Consider the following 18,788-nt stretch of genomic DNA (forward strand, 5'->3'; position numbering starts at 1 on the left):
CAGATTTGATCCACGCTAAATGTAAATGAGTGAAAGGAGGGTTGATTACATCTAAAGTAAACTTTTTCCAGGAATGGGTTGGTACCCATGAGAACATAATGTTCATAGGATTTTTATTCCAATGTCTAAACCACTCAGCCATCCTGGTGTAGATAAGATACGATCAAGAGCCCAGTGAAATTGGAATGAGGAGCACACAGTCAGTTATTTTGGCTTTGAGCCAGACAATATCTAAACGAGACTTTTTGACATCCAAATCAAACTTAATACAAGAATGGGGTTTCGAAGCAAAAAGAATAACAATTAAGTTGATAATGACTCTAACACCTTAACCACTCAGGCATCTTTTGTGTTTTTAAAGGATAAACACTTGCTGAGTCAAGTCGGAATATGGGAATCAAAGTCAATTCTTTCAGCTTTGATCCAAACAAATTTCCAATGAGTTAAAGGTCAATTGATAACATCCAAATCATAGACAACCTTCTACCAGGAGTGGGGTTCGAATCCACGAGGACATATGTCCATTAGATCTTGAGTCCAACACCTTAACCTCTCGGCCATCCTGGTGTAATTAACTCAAAATCAAGAGCCCAGTCAAAATGAAATAAGGAGGACACAGTCAGGTCTTTTGGCTTTGATCCAGACAATATGTAAATAAAACTTGACTACATCCAAATCAAACGTTCTACCAGATGTAGGTCTCGAACCAACAAGAACATTTTAATTTCAATCATGAGTCTAACACCTTTAACACACTGCCATGCAGGTGTTTCTAAAAGATTAACAAGAGCTGAGTCAAAATGGAAGAACTTGTCATAATCAATTCTTTCAGATTTGATCCACGCTAAATGTAAATGAGTGAAAGGAGGGTTTATTACATCTAAAGTAAACTTTTTCCAGGAATGGGGTTGGTACCCACGAGAACATACTGTTCATTGGACTTTAATTCCAATGTCTAAACCACTCAGCCGTCCTGGTGTAAATAGAGTACGATCAAGAGCCCAGTGAAATTGGAATGAGGAGCACACAGTCAGTTATTTTGGCTTTGAGCCAGACAATATCTAAACGAGACTTGTTGACATCCAAATCAAACTTAATACAAGAATGGGGTTTCAAAGCAAAAAGAATAACAATTAAGTTGATAATGACTCTAACACCCTAACCACTCAGCCATCTTTTGTGTTTTTAACGGATAAACACTTGCTGAGTCAAGTCGGAATATGGGAAACAACGTCAATTCTTTCAGCTTTGATCCAAACAAATTTCCAATGAGTTAAATGTCAATTGATAACATCCAAATCAAAGAAAAACTTCTAACAGGAGTGGGGTTCGAACCCACGAGGACATATGTCCATTAGATCTTGAGGGCAACGCCTTAACCTCTCGGCCATCCTGGTGTAAAGAACCCAAAATCAAGAGCCCAGTCAAAATGAAATAAGGAGGACACAGTCAGGTCTTTTGGCTTTGATCCAGACAATATGTAAATGAAACTTGATTACATCCAAATCAAACGTTCTACCAGATGTAGGTCTCGAACCAACAAGAACATTTTAATTTCAATCATGAGTCTAACACCTTTAACACACTGCCATGCAGGTGTTTCTAAAAGATTAACAAGAGCTGAGTCAAAATGGAAGAACTTGTCATAATCAATTCTTTCAGATTTGATCCACGCTAAATGTAAATGAGTGAAAGGAGGGTTGATTACATCTAAAGTAAACTTTTTCCAGGAATGGGTTGGTACCCATGAGAACATAATGTTCATTGGATTTTTATTCCAATGTCTAAACCACTCAGCCATCCTGGTGTAGATAAGATACGATCAAGAGCCCAGTGAAATTGGAATGAGGAGCACACAGTCAGTTATTTTGGCTTTGAGCCAGACAATATCTAAACGAGACTTGTTGACATCCAAATCAAACTTAATACAAGAATGGGGTTTCGAAGCAAAAAGAATAACAATTAAGTTGATAATGACTCTAACACACTAACCACTCAGCCATCTTTTGTGTTTTTAATGGATAAACACTTGCTGAGTCAAGTCGGAATAAGGGGAACAAAGTCAATTCTTTCAGCTTTGATCCAAACAAATTTCCAATGAGTGGAAGGACAATTGACAAAATCCAAATCAAAGACAAACTTCTACCAGGAGTGGGGTTCGAACCCACGAGGACATATGTCCATTGGATCTTAAGTCAAACGCCTTAACCTCTCAGCCATCCTGGTGTAAAGAACACAACATCAAGGGCCCAGTCAAAATGGAATAAGGAGCACACAGTCAGTTTTTTTTGGCTTTGAGCCAGACAATATCTAAACGAGACTTGTTGACATCCAAATCAAACTTAATACAAGAATGGGGTTTCGAAGCAAAAAGAATAACAATTAAGTTGATAATGACTCTAACACCCTAAACACTCAGCCAACTTTTGTGTTTTTAAAGGATAAACACTTGCTGAGTCAAGTCGGAATAAGGGGAACAAAGTCAATTCTTTCAGCTTTGATCCAAACAAATTTCCAATGAGTGAAAGGACAAAATCCAAATCAAAGACAAACTTCTACCAGGAGTGGGGTTCGAACCAACGAGGACATATGTCCATTGGATCTTAAGTCCAACGCCTTAACCTCTCGGCCATCCTGGTGTAAAGAACACAAAATCAAGGGCCCAGTCAAAATGGAATAAGGAGCACACAGTCAGATTTTTTGCTTTTGATCCAGACAATATGTAAATGAAACTTGACTACATCCAAATCAAACCTTCTACCAGATGTAGATTTCGAACCAACAAGAACATTTTAATTTAGATCATGAGTCTAATGCCTTAAACACACTGCCATCCAGGTGTTTCTAAAAGATTAACAAGAGCTGAGTCAAAATGGAAGAACTTGTCGTTGTCATTTCTTTCAGATTCGATCCACGCTAAATGTAAATGAGTGAAAGGAGGGTTGATTACATCCAAAGTAAACATTTTCCAGGAATGGGGTTGGTACCCACAAGAACATACTGTTCATTGGACTTTATTTCCAATGTCTAAACCACTCAGCCGTCCTGGTGTAAATAGAGTACGATCAAGAGCCCAGTGAAATTGGAATGAGGAGCACACAGTCAGTTTTTTTGGCTTTGAGCCAGACAATATCTAAACGAGACTTGTTGACATCCAAATCAAACTTAATACAAGAATGGGGTTTCGAAGCAAGAAGAACAACAATTGAGTTGATAATGACTCTAACACCTTAACCACTCAGGCATCTTTTGTGTTTTTAAAGGATAAACACTTGCTGAGTAAAGTCGGAATAAGGGGAACAAAGTAAATTCTTTCAGCTTTGATCCAAACAAATTTCCAATGAGTGAAAGGACAACTGACAAAATCCAAAGCAAAGATAAACTTCTACCAGGAGTGGGGTTCGAACCCACGAGGACATATGTCCATTGGATCTTGAGACCAACGCCTTAACATCTCGGCCATCCTGGTGAAAAGAACAGAAAATCAAGGGCCCAGTCAAAATGGAATAAGGAGCACACAGTCAGATTTTTTGGCTTGAACCAGACAATATGTAAATGAAACTTGATTACATCCAAATCAAACATTCTACCAGATGTAGATTTCGAACCAACAAGAACATTTTAATTTCGATCATGAGTCTAACGCCTTAAACACACTGCCATCCAGGTGTTTCTAAAAGATGAACAAGAGCTGAGTCAAAATGGAAGAACTTGTCATAATCAATTCTTTCAGATTTGATCCACGCTAAATGTAAATGAGTGAAAGGAGGGTTGATTACATCTCAAGTAAACTTTTTCCAGGAATGGGGTTGGTACCCACAAGAACATACTGTTCATTGGACTTTAATTCCAATGTCTAAACCACTCAGCCATCCTGGTGTAAATAGAGTACGATCAAGAGCCCAGTGAAATTGGAATGAGGAGCACACAGTCAGTTTTTTTGGCTTTGAGCCAGACAATATCTAAACGAGACTTGTTGACATCCAAATCAAATTTAATACAAGAATGGGGTTTCGAAGCAAGAAGAACAATAATTGAGTTGATAATGACTCTAACACCTTAACCACTCAGGAATCTTTTGTGTTTTTAAAGGATAAACACTTGCTGAGTCAAGTCGGAATATGGGAAACAAAGTCAATTCTTTCAGCTTTGATCCAAACAAATTTCCAATGAGTGGAAGGACAATTGACAAAATCCAAATCAAAGACAAACTTCTACCAGGAGTGGGGTTCGAACCCACATGTCCATTGGATCTTAAGTCAAACGCCTTAACCTCTCGGCCATCCTGGTGTAAAGAACACAACATCAAGGGCCCAGTCAAAATGGAATAAGGAGCACACAGACAGATTTTTTGCCTTTGATTCAGACAATATGTAAATGAAACTTGATTACATCCAAATCAAACGTTCTACCAGATGTAGATTTCGAACCAACAAGAACATTTTAATTTCGATCATGAGTCTAACGCCTTAAACACACTGCCATCCAGGTGTTTCTAAAAGATTAACAAGAGCTGAGTCAAAATGGAAGAACTTTTCATTGTCATTTCTTTCAGATTCGATCCACGCTAAATGTAAAAGAGTGAAAGGAGAGTTGATTACATCCAAAGTAAACTTTTTCCAGGAATGGCGTTGGCACCCACAAGAACATACTGTTCATTGGACTTTAATTCCAATGTCTAAACCACTCAGCCATCCTGGTGTAAATAGAGTACGATCAAGAGCCCAGTGAAATTGGAATGAGGAGCACACAGTCAGTTTTTTTTGGCTTTGAGCCAGACAATATCTAAACGAGACTTGTTGACATCCAAATCAAACTTAATACAAGAATGGGGTTTCGAAGCAAAAAGAATAACAATTAAGTTGATAATGCCTCTAACAACCTAAACACTCAGCCATTTTTGTGTTTTTAAAGGGTAAACACTTGCTGAGTCAAGTCGGAATAAGGGGAACAAAGTCAATTCTTTCAGCTTTGATCCAAACAAATTTCCAATGAGTGAAAGGACAAATGACAACATCCAAATCTAAGACAAACTTCTACCAGGAGTGGGGTTCGAACCCACGAGGACATATGTCCATTGGATCTTGAGTCCAACGCCTTAACCTCTCGGCCATCCTGGTGTAAAGAACACAAAATCAAGGGCCCAGTCAAAATGGAATAAGGAGCACACAGTCAGATTTTTTGCCTTTCATCCAGACAATATGTAAATGAAACTTGATTACGTCCAAATCAAACGTTCTACCAGATGTAGATTTCGAACCAACAAGAACATTTTAATTTCGATCATGAGTCTAACGCCTTAAACACACTGCCATCCAGGTGTTTCTAAAAGATTAACAAGAGCTGAGTCAAAATGGAAGAACTTGTCGTTGTCATTTCTTTCAGATTCGATCCACGCTAAATGTAAATGAGTGAAAGGAGGGTTGATTACATCCAAAGTAAACTTTTTCCAGGAATGGGGTTGGTACCCACAAGAACATACTGTTCATTGGACTTTAATTCCAATGTCTAAACCACTCAGCCGTCCTCGTGTAAATAGAGTACGATCAAGAGCCCAGTGAAATTGGAATGAGGAGCCCCCAGTCAGTTATTTTGGCTTTGAGCCAGACAATATCTAAACGAGACTTGTTGACATCCAAATCAAACTTAATACAAGAATGGGGTTTCGAAGCAAAAAGAATAACAATTAAGTTGATAATGACTCTAACACCTTAACCACTCAGGCATCTTTTGTGTTTTTAAAGGATAAACACTTGCTGAGTCAAGTCGGAATATGGGAATCAAAGTCAATTCTTTCAGCTTTGATCCAAACAAATTTCCAATGAGTTAAAGGTCAATTGATAACATCCAAATCATAGACAAACTTCTACCAGGAGTGGGGTTCGAATCCACGAGGACATATGTCCATTAGATCTTGAGTCCAACGCATTAACCTCTCGGCCATCCTGGTGTAAAGGACACAAAATCAAGGGCCCAGTCAAAATGAAATAAGGAGGACACAGTCAGGTCTTTTGGCTTTGATCCAGACAATATGTAAATAAAACTTGACTACATCCAAATCAAACGTTCTACCAGATGTAGGTCTCGAACCAACAAGAACATTTTAATTTCAATCATGAGTCTAACACCTTTAACACACTGCCATGCAGGTGTTTCTAAAAGATTAACAAGAGCTGAGTCAAAATGGAAGAACTTGTCATAATCAATTCTTTCAGATTTGATCCACGCTAAATGTAAATGAGTGAAAGGAGGGTTGATTACATCTAAAGTAAACTTTTTCCAGGAATGGGTTGGTACCCATGAGAACATAATGTTCATAGGATTTTTATTCCAATGTCTAAACCACTCAGCCATCCTGGTGTAGATAAGATACGATCAAGAGCCCAGTGAAATTGGAATGAGGAGCACACAGTCAGTTATTTTGGCTTTGAGCCAGACAATATCTAAACGAGACTTTTTGACATCCAAATCAAACTTAATACAAGAATGGGGTTTCGAAGCAAAAAGAATAACAATTAAGTTGATAATGACTCTAACACCTTAACCACTCAGGCATCTTTTGTGTTTTTAAAGGATAAACACTTGCTGAGTCAAGTCGGAATATGGGAATCAAAGTCAATTCTTTCAGCTTTGATCCAAACAAATTTCCAATGAGTTAAAGGTCAATTGATAACATCCAAATCATAGACAACCTTCTACCAGGAGTGGGGTTCAAATCCACGAGGACATATGTCCATTAGATCTTGAGTCCAACACCTTAACCTCTCGGCCATCCTGGTGTAATTAACTCAAAATCAAGAGCCCAGTCAAAATGAAATAAGGAGGACACAGTCAGGTCTTTTGGCTTTGATCCAGACAATATGTAAATAAAACTTGACTACATCCAAATCAAACGTTCTACCAGATGTAGGTCTCGAACCAACAAGAACATTTTAATTTCAATCATGAGTCTAACACCTTTAACACACTGCCATGCAGGTGTTTCTAAAAGATTAACAAGAGCTGAGTCAAAATGGAAGAACTTGTCATAATCAATTCTTTCAGATTTGATCCACGCTAAATGTAAATGAGTGAAAGGAGGGTTTATTACATCTAAAGTAAACTTTTTCCAGGAATGGGGTTGGTACCCACGAGAACATACTGTTCATTGGACTTTAATTCCAATGTCTAAACCACTCAGCCGTCCTGGTGTAAATAGAGTACGATCAAGAGCCCAGTGAAATTGGAATGAGGAGCACACAGTCAGTTATTTTGGCTTTGAGCCAGACAATATCTAAACGAGACTTGTTGACATCCAAATCAAACTTAATACAAGAATGGGGTTTCAAAGCAAAAAGAATAACAATTAAGTTGATAATGACTCTAACACCCTAACCACTCAGCCATCTTTTGTGTTTTTAACGGATAAACACTTGCTGAGTCAAGTCGGAATATGGGAAACAACGTCAATTCTTTCAGCTTTGATCCAAACAAATTTCCAATGAGTTAAATGTCAATTGATAACATCCAAATCAAAGAAAAACTTCTACCAGGAGTGGGGTTCGAACCCACGAGGACATATGTCCATTAGATCTTGAGGGCAACGCCTTAACCTCTCGGCCATCCTGGTGTAAAGAACCCAAAATCAAGAGCCCAGTCAAAATGAAATAAGGAGGACACAGTCAGGTCTTTTGGCTTTGATCCAGACAATATGTAAATGAAACTTGATTACATCCAAATCAAACGTTCTACCAGATGTAGGTCTCGAACCAACAAGAACATTTTAATTTCAATCATGAGTCTAACACCTTTAACACACTGCCATGCAGGTGTTTCTAAAAGATTAACAAGAGCTGAGTCAAAATGGAAGAACTTGTCATAATCAATTCTTTCAGATTTGATCCACGCTAAATGTAAATGAGTGAAAGGAGGGTTGATTACATCTAAAGTAAACTTTTTCCAGGAATGGGTTGGTACCCATGAGAACATAATGTTCATTGGATTTTTATTCCAATGTCTAAACCACTCAGCCATCCTGGTGTAGATAAGATACGATCAAGAGCCCAGTGAAATTGGAATGAGGAGCACACAGTCAGTTATTTTGGCTTTGAGCCAGACAATATCTAAACGAGACTTGTTGACATCCAAATCAAACTTAATACAAGAATGGGGTTTCGAAGCAAAAAGAATAACAATTAAGTTGATAATGACTCTAACACCCTAACCACTCAGCCATCTTTTGTGTTTTTAACGGATAAACACTTGCTGAGTCAAGTCGGAATATGGGAAACAACGTCAATTCTTTCAGCTTTGATCCAAACAAATTTCCAATGAGTGAAATGTCAATTGATAACATCCAAATCAAAGAACAACTTCTACCAGGAGTGGGGTTCAAACCCACGAGGACATATGTCCATTAGATCTTGAGGGCAACACCTTAACCTCTCGGCCATCCTGGTGTAAAGAACCCAAAATCAAGAGCCCAGTCAAAATGAAATAAGGAGGACACAGTCAGGTCTTTTGGCTTTGATCCAGACAATATGTAAATGAAACTTGATTACATCCAAATCAAACGTTCTACCAGATGTAGGTCTCGAACCAACAAGAACATTTTAATTTCAATCATGAGTCTAACGCCTTTAACACACTGCCATCCAGGTGTTTCTAATAGATTAACAAGAGCTGAGTCAAAATGGAAGAACTCGTCATAGTCATTTCTTTCAGATTTGATCCATGCTAAATGTAAATGAGTGAAAGGAGGGCTGTTTACATCCAAAGTAAACTTTTTCCAGGAATGGGGTTAGTACCCACAAGAACATACTGTTCATTTTAATTTTATTCCAACGTCAAAACCACTCAGCCATCCTGGTGTAAATAAAGTATGATCAAGATCCCAGTGAAATTGGAATGAGGAGCACACAGTCAGTTATTTTGGCTTTGAGCCAGACAATATCTAAACGAGACTTGTTGACATCCAAATCAAACTTAATACAAGAATGGGGTTTCGAAGCAAAAAGAATAACAATTAAGTTGATAATGACTCTAACACACTAACCACTCAGCCATCTTTTGTGTTTTTAATGGATAAACACTTGCTGAGTCAAGTCGGAATAAGGGGAACAAAGTCAATTCTTTCAGCTTTGATCCAAACAAATTTCCAATGAGTGGAAGGACAATTGACAAAATCCAAATCAAAGACAAACTTCTACCAGGAGTGGGGTTCGAACCCACGAGGACATATGTCCATTGGATCTTAAGTCAAACGCCTTAACCTCTCGGCCATCCTGGTGTAAAGAACACAACATCAAGGGCCCAGTCAAAATGGAATAAGGAGCACACAGTCAGTTTTTTTTGGCTTTGAGCCAGACAATATCTAAACGAGACTTGTTGACATCCAAATCAAACTTAATACAAGAATAGGGTTTCGAAGCAAAAAGAATAACAATTAAGTTGATAATGACTCTAACACCCTAAACACTCAGCCAACTTTTGTGTTTTTAAAGGATAAACACTTGCTGAGTCAAGTCGGAATAAGGGGAACAAAGTCAATTCTTTCAGCTTTGATCCAAACAAATTTCCAATGAGTGAAAGGACAAAATCCAAATCAAAGACAAACTTCTACCAGGAGTGGGGTTCGAACCAACGAGGACATATGTCCATTGGATCTTGAGTCCAACGCCTTAACCTCTCGGCCATCCTGGTGTAAAGAACACAAAATCAAGGGCCCAGTCAAAATGGAATAAGGAGCACACAGTCAGATTTTTTGCCTTTCATCCAGACAATATGTAAATGAAACTTGATTACGTCCAAATCAAACGTTCTACCAGATGTAGATTTCGAACCAACAAGAACATTTTAATTTCGATCATGAGTCTAACGCCTTAAACACACTGCCATCCAGGTGTTTCTAAAAGATTAACAAGAGCTGAGTCAAAATGGAAGAACTTGTCGTTGTCATTTCTTTCAGATTCGATCCACGCTAAATGTAAATGAGTGAAAGGAGGGTTGATTACATCCAAAGTAAACTTTTTCCAGGAATGGGGTTGGTACCCACAAGAACATACTGTTCATTGGACTTTAATTCCAATGTCTAAACCACTCAGCCGTCCTCGTGTAAATAGAGTACGATCAAGAGCCCAGTGAAATTGGAATGAGGAGCCCCCAGTCAGTTATTTTGGCTTTGAGCCAGACAATATCTAAACGAGACTTGTTGACATCCAAATCAAACTTAATACAAGAATGGGGTTTCGAAGCAAAAAGAATAACAATTAAGTTGATAATGACTCTAACACCTTAACCACTCAGGCATCTTTTGTGTTTTTAAAGGATAAACACTTGCTGAGTCAAGTCGGAATATGGGAATCAAAGTCAATTCTTTCAGCTTTGATCCAAACAAATTTCCAATGAGTTAAAGGTCAATTGATAACATCCAAATCATAGACAAACTTCTACCAGGAGTGGGGTTCGAATCCACGAGGACATATGTCCATTAGATCTTGAGTCCAACGCATTAACCTCTCGGCCATCCTGGTGTAAAGGACACAAAATCAAGGGCCCAGTCAAAATGAAATAAGGAGGACACAGTCAGGTCTTTTGGCTTTGATCCAGACAATATGTAAATAAAACTTGACTACATCCAAATCAAACGTTCTACCAGATGTAGGTCTCGAACCAACAAGAACATTTTAATTTCAATCATGAGTCTAACACCTTTAACACACTGCCATGCAGGTGTTTCTAAAAGATTAACAAGAGCTGAGTCAAAATGGAAGAACTTGTCATAATCAATTCTTTCAGATTTGATCCACGCTAAATGTAAATGAGTGAAAGGAGGGTTGATTACATCTAAAGTAAACTTTTTCCAGGAATGGGTTGGTACCCATGAGAACATAATGTTCATAGGATTTTTATTCCAATGTCTAAACCACTCAGCCATCCTGGTGTAGATAAGATACGATCAAGAGCCCAGTGAAATTGGAATGAGGAGCACACAGTCAGTTATTTTGGCTTTGAGCCAGACAATATCTAAACGAGACTTTTTGACATCCAAATCAAACTTAATACAAGAATGGGGTTTCGAAGCAAAAAGAATAACAATTAAGTTGATAATGACTCTAACACCTTAACCACTCAGGCATCTTTTGTGTTTTTAAAGGATAAACACTTGCTGAGTCAAGTCGGAATATGGGAATCAAAGTCAATTCTTTCAGCTTTGATCCAAACAAATTTCCAATGAGTTAAAGGTCAATTGATAACATCCAAATCATAGACAACCTTCTACCAGGAGTGGGGTTCAAATCCACGAGGACATATGTCCATTAGATCTTGAGTCCAACACCTTAACCTCTCGGCCATCCTGGTGTAATTAACTCAAAATCAAGAGCCCAGTCAAAATGAAATAAGGAGGACACAGTCAGGTCTTTTGGCTTTGATCCAGACAATATGTAAATAAAACTTGACTACATCCAAATCAAACGTTCTACCAGATGTAGGTCTCGAACCAACAAGAACATTTTAATTTCAATCATGAGTCTAACACCTTTAACACACTGCCATGCAGGTGTTTCTAAAAGATTAACAAGAGCTGAGTCAAAATGGAAGAACTTGTCATAATCAATTCTTTCAGATTTGATCCACGCTAAATGTAAATGAGTGAAAGGAGGGTTTATTACATCTAAAGTAAACTTTTTCCAGGAATGGGGTTGGTACCCACGAGAACATACTGTTCATTGGACTTTAATTCCAATGTCTAAACCACTCAGCCGTCCTGGTGTAAATAGAGTACGATCAAGAGCCCAGTGAAATTGGAATGAGGAGCACACAGTCAGTTATTTTGGCTTTGAGCCAGACAATATCTAAACGAGACTTGTTGACATCCAAATCAAACTTAATACAAGAATGGGGTTTCAAAGCAAAAAGAATAACAATTAAGTTGATAATGACTCTAACACCCTAACCACTCAGCCATCTTTTGTGTTTTTAACGGATAAACACTTGCTGAGTCAAGTCGGAATATGGGAAACAACGTCAATTCTTTCAGCTTTGATCCAAACAAATTTCCAATGAGTTAAATGTCAATTGATAACATCCAAATGAAAGAAAAACTTCTACCAGGAGTGGGGTTCGAACCCACGAGGACATATGTCCATTAGATCTTGAGGGCAACGCCTTAACCTCTCGGCCATCCTGGTGTAAAGAACCCAAAATCAAGAGCCCAGTCAAAATGAAATAAGGAGGACACAGTCAGGTCTTTTGGCTTTGATCCAGACAATATGTAAATGAAACTTGATTACATCCAAATCAAACGTTCTACCAGATGTAGGTCTCGAACCAACAAGAACATTTTAATTTCAATCATGAGTCTAACACCTTTAACACACTGCCATGCAGGTGTTTCTAAAAGATTAACAAGAGCTGAGTCAAAATGGAAGAACTTGTCATAATCAATTCTTTCAGATTTGATCCACGCTAAATGTAAATGAGTGAAAGGAGGGTTGATTACATCTAAAGTAAACTTTTTCCAGGAATGGGTTGGTACCCATGAGAACATAATGTTCATTGGATTTTTATTCCAATGTCTAAACCACTCAGCCATCCTGGTGTAGATAAGATACGATCAAGAGCCCAGTGAAATTGGAATGAGGAGCACACAGTCAGTTATTTTGGCTTTGAGCCAGACAATATCTAAACGAGACTTGTTGACATCCAAATCAAACTTAATACAAGAATGGGGTTTCGAAGCAAAAAGAATAACAATTAAGTTGATAATGACTCTAACACCCTAACCACTCAGCCATCTTTTGTGTTTTTAACGGATAAACACTTGCTGAGTCAAGTCGGAATATGGGAAACAACGTCAATTCTTTCAGCTTTGATCCAAACAAATTTCCAATGAGTGAAATGTCAATTGATAACATCCAAATCAAAGAACAACTTCTACCAGGAGTGGGGTTCAAACCCACGAGGACATATGTCCATTAGATCTTGAGGGCAACACCTTAACCTCTCGGCCATCCTGGTGTAAAGAACCCAAAATCAAGAGCCCAGTCAAAATGAAATAAGGAGGACACAGTCAGGTCTTTTGGCTTTGATCCAGACAATATGTAAATGAAACTTGATTACATCCAAATCAAACGTTCTACCAGATGTAGGTCTCGAACCAACAAGAACATTTTAATTTCAATCATGAGTCTAACGCCTTTAACACACTGCCATCCAGGTGTTTCTAATAGATTAACAAGAGCTGAGTCAAAATGGAAGAACTCGTCATAGTCATTTCTTTCAGATTTGATCCATGCTAAATGTAAATGAGTGAAAGGAGGGCTGTTTACATCCAAAGTAAACTTTTTCCAGGAATGGGGTTAGTACCCACAAGAACATACTGTTCATTTTAATTTTATTCCAACGTCAAAACCACTCAGCCATCCTGGTGTAAATAAAGTATGATCAAGATCCCAGTGAAATTGGAATGAGGAGCACACAGTCAGTTATTTTGGCTTTGAGCCAGACAATATCTAAACGAGACTTGTTGACATCCAAATCAAACTTAATACAAGAATGGGGTTTCGAAGCAAAAAGAATAACAATTAAGTTGATAATGACTCTAACACACTAACCACTCAGCCATCTTTTGTGTTTTTAATGGATAAACACTTGCTGAGTCAAGTCGGAATAAGGGGAACAAAGTCAATTCTTTCAGCTTTGATCCAAACAAATTTCCAATGAGTGGAAGGACAATTGACAAAATCCAAATCAAAGACAAACTTCTACCAGGAGTGGGGTTCGAACCCACGAGGACATATGTCCATTGGATCTTAAGTCAAACGCCTTAACCTCTCGGCCATCCTGGTGTAAAGAACACAACATCAAGGGCCCAGTCAAAATGGAATAAGGAGCACACAGTCAGTTTTTTTTGGCTTTGAGCCAGACAATATCTAAACGAGACTTGTTGACATCCAAATCAAACTTAATACAAGAATAGGGTTTCGAAGCAAAAAGAATAACAATTAAGTTGATAATGACTCTAACACCCTAAACACTCAGCCAACTTTTGTGTTTTTAAAGGATAAACACTTGCTGAGTCAAGTCGGAATAAGGGGAACAAAGTCAATTCTTTCAGCTTTGATCCAAACAAATTTCCAATGAGTGAAAGGACAAAATCCAAATCAAAGACAAACTTCTACCAGGAGTGGGGTTCGAACCAACGAGGACATATGTCCATTGGATCTTAAGTCCAACGCCTTAACCTCTCGGCCATCCTGGTGTAAAGAACACAAAATCAAGGGCCCAGTCAAAATGGAATAAGGAGCACACAGTCAGATTTTTTGCCTTTGATCCAGACAATATGTAAATGAAACTTGACTACATCCAAATCAAACGTTCTACCAGATGTAGATTTCGAACCAACAAGAACATTTTAATTTAGATCATGAGTCTAATGCCTTAAACACACTGCCATCCAGGTGTTTCTAAAAGATTAACAAGAGCTGAGTCAAAATGGAAGAACTTGTCGTTGTCATTTCTTTCAGATTCGATCCACGCTAAATGTAAATGAGTGAAAGGAGGGTTGATTACATCCAAAGTAAACATTTTCCAGGAATGGGGTTGGTACCCACAAGAACATACTGTTCATTGGACTTTATTTCCAATGTCTAAACCACTCAGCCGTCCTGGTGTAAATAGAGTACGATCAAGAGCCCAGTGAAATTGGAATGAGGAGCACACAGTCAGTTTTTTTGGCTTTGAGCCAGACAATATCTAAATGAGACTTGTTGACATCCAAATCAAACTTAATACAAGAATGGGGTTTCGAAGCAAGAAGAACAACAATTGAGTTGATAATGACTCTAACACCTTAACCACTCAGGCATCTTTTGTGTTTTTAAAGGATAAACACTTGCTGAGTAAAGTCGGAATATGGGAAACAAAGTCAATTCTTTCAGCTTTGATCCAAACAAATTTCCAATGAGTGGAAGGACAATTGACAAAATCCAAATCAAAGACAAACTTCTACCAGGAGTGGGGTTCGAACCCACGAGGACATATGTCCATTGGATCTTAAGTCTAACGCCTTAACCTCTCGGCCATCCTGGTGTAAAGAACACAACATCAAGGTCCCAGTCAAAATGGAATAAGGAGCACACAGTCAGATTTTCTGCCTTTGATCCAGACAATATGTAAATGAAACTTGATTACATCCAAATCAAACGTTCTACCAGATGTAGATTTCGAACCAACAAGAACATTTTAATTTCGATCATGAGTCTAATGCCTTAAACACACTGCCATCCAGGTGTTTCTAAAAGATTAACAAGAGCTGAGTCAAAATGGAAGAACTTTTCATTGTCATTTCTTTCAGATTCGATCCACGCTAAATGTAAAAGAGTGAAAGGAGGGTTGATTACATCCAAAGTAAACTTTTTCCAGGAATGGCGTTGGCACCCACAAGAACATACTGTTCATTGGACTTTAATTCCAATGTCTAAACCACTCAGCCATCCTGGTGTAAATAGAGTACGATCAAGAGCCCAGTGAAATTGGAATGAGGAGCACACAGTCAGTTTTTTTTGGCTTTGAGCCAGACAATATCTAAACGAGACTTGTTGACATCCAAATCAAACTTAATACAAGAATGGGGTTTCGAAGCAAAAAGAATAACAATTAAGTTGATAATGACTCTAACACCCTAAACACTCAGCCATCTTTTGTGTTTTTAAAGGATAAACACTTGCTGAGTCAAGTCGGAATAAGGGGAACAAAGTCAATTCTTTCAGCTTTGATCCAAACAAATTTCCAATGAGTGAAAGGACAATTGACAAAATCCAAAGCAAAGATAAACTTCTACCAGGAGTGGGGTTCGAACCCACGAGGACATATGTCCATTGGATCTTGAGTCCAACGCCTTAACCTCTCGGCCATCCTGGTGTAAAGAACAGAAAATCAAGGGCCCAGTCAAAATGGAAAAAGGAGCACACAGTCAGATTTTTGGGCTTTGATCCAGACAATATGTAAATTAAACTTGATTACATCCAAATCAAACGTTCTACCAGATGTAGATTTCGAACCAACAAGAACATTTTAATTTAGATCATGAGTCTAACGCCTTAAACAAACTGCCATCCAGGTGTTTCTAAAAGATTAACAAGAGCTGAGTCAAAATGGAAGAACTTTTCATTGTCATTTCTTTCAGATTCGATCCACGCTAAATGTAAAAGAGTGAAAGGAGGGTTGATTACATCCAAAGTAAACTTTTTCCAGGAATGGGGTTGGTACCCACAAGAACATACTGTTCATTGGATTTTAATTCCAATGTCTAAACCACTCAGCCATCCTGGTGTAAATAGAGTACGATCAAGAGCCCAGTGAAATTGGAATGAGGAGCACACAGTCAGTTATTTTGGCTTTGAGCCAGACAATATCTAAACGAGACTTGTGGACATCCAAATCAAACTTAATACAAGAATGGGGTTTCGAAGCAAGAAGAACAACAATTGAGTTGATAATGACTCTAACACCTTAACCACTCAGCCATCTTTTGTGTTTTTAAAGGATAAACACTTGCTGAGTCAGGTCGGAATATGGGAAACAACGTCAATTCTTTCAGCTTTGATCCAAACAAATTTCCAATGAGTGGAAGGACAATTGACAAAATCCAAATCAAAGACAAACTTCTACCAGGAGTGGGGTTCGAACCCACATGTCCATTGGATCTTAAGTCAAACGCCTTAACCTCTCGGCCATCCTGGTGTAAAGAACACAACATCAAGGGCCCAGTCAAAATGGAATAAGGAGCACACAGTCAGTTTTTTTTGGCTTTGAGCCAGACAATATCTAAACGAGACTTGTTGACATCCAAATGAAACTTAATACAAGAATGGGGTTTCGAAGCACAAAGAATAACAATTAAGTTGATAATGACTCTAACACCTTAACCACTCAGCCATCTTTTGTGTTTTTAAAGGATAAACACTTGCTGAGTCAGGTCGGAATATGGGAAACAACGTCAATTCTTTCAGCTTTGATCCAAACAAATTTCTAATGAGTGGAAGGACAAATGACAACATCCAAATCAAAGACAAACTTCTACCAGGAGTGGGGTTCGAACCCACGAGGACATATGTCCATTGGATCTTAAGTTCAACGCCTTAACCTATCGGCCATCCTGTTGAAAAGAACACAAAATCAAGGGCCCAGTCAAAATGGAATAAGGAGCACAGAGTCAGATTTTTTTGCCTTTGATCCAGACAATATGTAAATGAAACTTGATTACGTCCAAATCAAACGTTCTACCAGATGTAGATTTCGAACCAACAAGAACATTTTAATTTCGATCATGAGTCTAACGCCTTAAACACACTGCCATCCAGGTGTTTCTAAAAGATTAACAAGAGCTGAGTCAAAATGGAAGAACTTGTCGTTGTCATTTCTTTCAGATTCGATCCACGCTAAATGTAAATGAGTGAAAGGAGGGTTGATTACATCCAAAGTAAACTTTTTCCAGGAATGGGGTTGGTACCCACAAGAACATACTGTTCATTGGACTTTAATTCCAATGTCTAAACCACTCAGCCGTCCTGGTGTAAATAGAGTACGATCAAGAGCCCAGTGAAATTGGAATGAGGAGCACACAGTCAGTTATTTTGGCTTTGAGCCAGACAATATCTAAACGAGACTTGTTGACATCCAAATCAAACTTAATACAAGAATGGGGTTTCGAAGCAAAAAGAATAACAATTAAGTTGATAATGACTCTAACACCCTAAACACTCAGCCATCTTTTGTGTTTTTAAAGGATAAACACGTGCTGAGTCAAGTCGGAATAAGGGGAACAAAGTCAATTCTTTCAGCTTTGATCCAAACAAATTTCCAATGAGTGGAAGGACAATTGACAAAATCCAAATCAAAGACAAACTTCTACCAGGAGTGGGGTTCGAACCCACATGTCCATTGGATCTTAAGTCAAACGCCTTAACCTCTCAGCCATCCTGGTGTAAAGAACACAACATCAAGGGCCCAGTCAAAATGGAATAAGGAGCACACAGTCAGTTTTTTTTGGCTTTGAGCCAGACAATATCTAAACGAGACTTGTTGACATCCAAATCAAACTTAATACAAGAATGGGGTTTCGAAGCAAAAAGAATAACAATTAAGTTGATAATGACTCTAACACCCTAAACACTCAGCCAACTTTTGTGTTTTTAAAGGATAAACACTTGCTGAGTCAAGTCGGAATAAGGGGAACAAAGTCAATTCTTTCAGCTTTGATCCAAACAAATTTCCAATGAGTGAAAGGACAAAATCCAAATCAAAGACAAACTTCTACCAGGAGTGGGGTTCGAACCCACGAGGACATATGTCCATTGGATCTTGAGTCCAACGCCTTAACCTCTCGGCCATCCTGGTGTAAAGAACAGAAAATCAAGGGCCCAGTCAAAATGGAAAAAGGAGCACACAGTCAGATTTTTGGGCTTTGATCCAGACAATATGTAAATGAAACTTGATTACATCCAAATCAAACGTTCTACCAGATGTAGATTTTGAACCAACAAGAACATTTTAATTTAGATCATGAGTCTAACGCCTTAAACAAACTGCCATCCAGGTGTTTCTAAAAGATTAACAAGAGCTGAGTCAAAATGGAAGAACTTTTCATTGTCATTTCTTTCAGATTCGATCCACGCTAAATGTAAAAGAGTGAAAGGAGGGTTGATTACATCCAAAGTAAACTTTTTCCAGGAATGGGGTTGGTACCCACAAGAACATACTGTTCATTGGATTTTAATTCCAATGTCTAAACCACTCAGCCATCC

The 18,788-nt window shown here is 38.3% G+C and overlaps 15 non-coding genes across 15 annotated transcripts; all 15 read right to left on the reverse strand.

Annotated features, from left to right (window-relative positions):
• Window positions 1-484: 484 nt before the first annotated feature.
• trnal-caa (transfer RNA leucine (anticodon CAA)) lies at window positions 485-567 on the reverse strand. The gene has a single exon. It is a non-coding gene; the product is annotated as a tRNA-Leu (tRNA).
• A 1,576-nt stretch (window positions 568-2,143) lies between these two features.
• On the reverse strand, window positions 2,144-2,226 carry trnal-uaa (transfer RNA leucine (anticodon UAA)). Its single transcript has one exon. It is a non-coding gene; the product is annotated as a tRNA-Leu (tRNA).
• Window positions 2,227-2,556: 330 nt separating this feature from the next.
• Window positions 2,557-2,639, reverse strand: trnal-uaa (transfer RNA leucine (anticodon UAA)). Its single transcript has one exon. It is a non-coding gene; the product is annotated as a tRNA-Leu (tRNA).
• A 747-nt stretch (window positions 2,640-3,386) lies between these two features.
• Window positions 3,387-3,469, reverse strand: trnal-caa (transfer RNA leucine (anticodon CAA)). The gene has a single exon. It is a non-coding gene; the product is annotated as a tRNA-Leu (tRNA).
• A 746-nt stretch (window positions 3,470-4,215) lies between these two features.
• Window positions 4,216-4,290, reverse strand: trnal-uaa (transfer RNA leucine (anticodon UAA)). The gene has a single exon. It is a non-coding gene; the product is annotated as a tRNA-Leu (tRNA).
• A 747-nt stretch (window positions 4,291-5,037) lies between these two features.
• trnal-caa (transfer RNA leucine (anticodon CAA)) lies at window positions 5,038-5,120 on the reverse strand. Its single transcript has one exon. It is a non-coding gene; the product is annotated as a tRNA-Leu (tRNA).
• Window positions 5,121-9,185: 4,065 nt separating this feature from the next.
• Window positions 9,186-9,268, reverse strand: trnal-uaa (transfer RNA leucine (anticodon UAA)). Its single transcript has one exon. It is a non-coding gene; the product is annotated as a tRNA-Leu (tRNA).
• Window positions 9,269-9,598: 330 nt separating this feature from the next.
• Window positions 9,599-9,681, reverse strand: trnal-caa (transfer RNA leucine (anticodon CAA)). The gene has a single exon. It is a non-coding gene; the product is annotated as a tRNA-Leu (tRNA).
• Window positions 9,682-13,746: 4,065 nt separating this feature from the next.
• trnal-uaa (transfer RNA leucine (anticodon UAA)) lies at window positions 13,747-13,829 on the reverse strand. Its single transcript has one exon. It is a non-coding gene; the product is annotated as a tRNA-Leu (tRNA).
• A 330-nt stretch (window positions 13,830-14,159) lies between these two features.
• trnal-uaa (transfer RNA leucine (anticodon UAA)) lies at window positions 14,160-14,242 on the reverse strand. Its single transcript has one exon. It is a non-coding gene; the product is annotated as a tRNA-Leu (tRNA).
• A 747-nt stretch (window positions 14,243-14,989) lies between these two features.
• On the reverse strand, window positions 14,990-15,072 carry trnal-uaa (transfer RNA leucine (anticodon UAA)). The gene has a single exon. It is a non-coding gene; the product is annotated as a tRNA-Leu (tRNA).
• Window positions 15,073-15,820: 748 nt separating this feature from the next.
• trnal-caa (transfer RNA leucine (anticodon CAA)) lies at window positions 15,821-15,903 on the reverse strand. The gene has a single exon. It is a non-coding gene; the product is annotated as a tRNA-Leu (tRNA).
• Window positions 15,904-16,650: 747 nt separating this feature from the next.
• trnal-uaa (transfer RNA leucine (anticodon UAA)) lies at window positions 16,651-16,725 on the reverse strand. The gene has a single exon. It is a non-coding gene; the product is annotated as a tRNA-Leu (tRNA).
• Window positions 16,726-17,893: 1,168 nt separating this feature from the next.
• trnal-uaa (transfer RNA leucine (anticodon UAA)) lies at window positions 17,894-17,968 on the reverse strand. The gene has a single exon. It is a non-coding gene; the product is annotated as a tRNA-Leu (tRNA).
• Window positions 17,969-18,298: 330 nt separating this feature from the next.
• Window positions 18,299-18,381, reverse strand: trnal-caa (transfer RNA leucine (anticodon CAA)). The gene has a single exon. It is a non-coding gene; the product is annotated as a tRNA-Leu (tRNA).
• Window positions 18,382-18,788: the final 407 nt, after the last annotated feature.

The sequence above is a fragment of the Salmo salar genome, chromosome 27 (assembly GCF_965601325.2).
Source record: "Salmo salar chromosome 27, fSalSal1, whole genome shotgun sequence".
Taxonomy (NCBI): domain Eukaryota; kingdom Metazoa; phylum Chordata; class Actinopteri; order Salmoniformes; family Salmonidae; genus Salmo; species Salmo salar.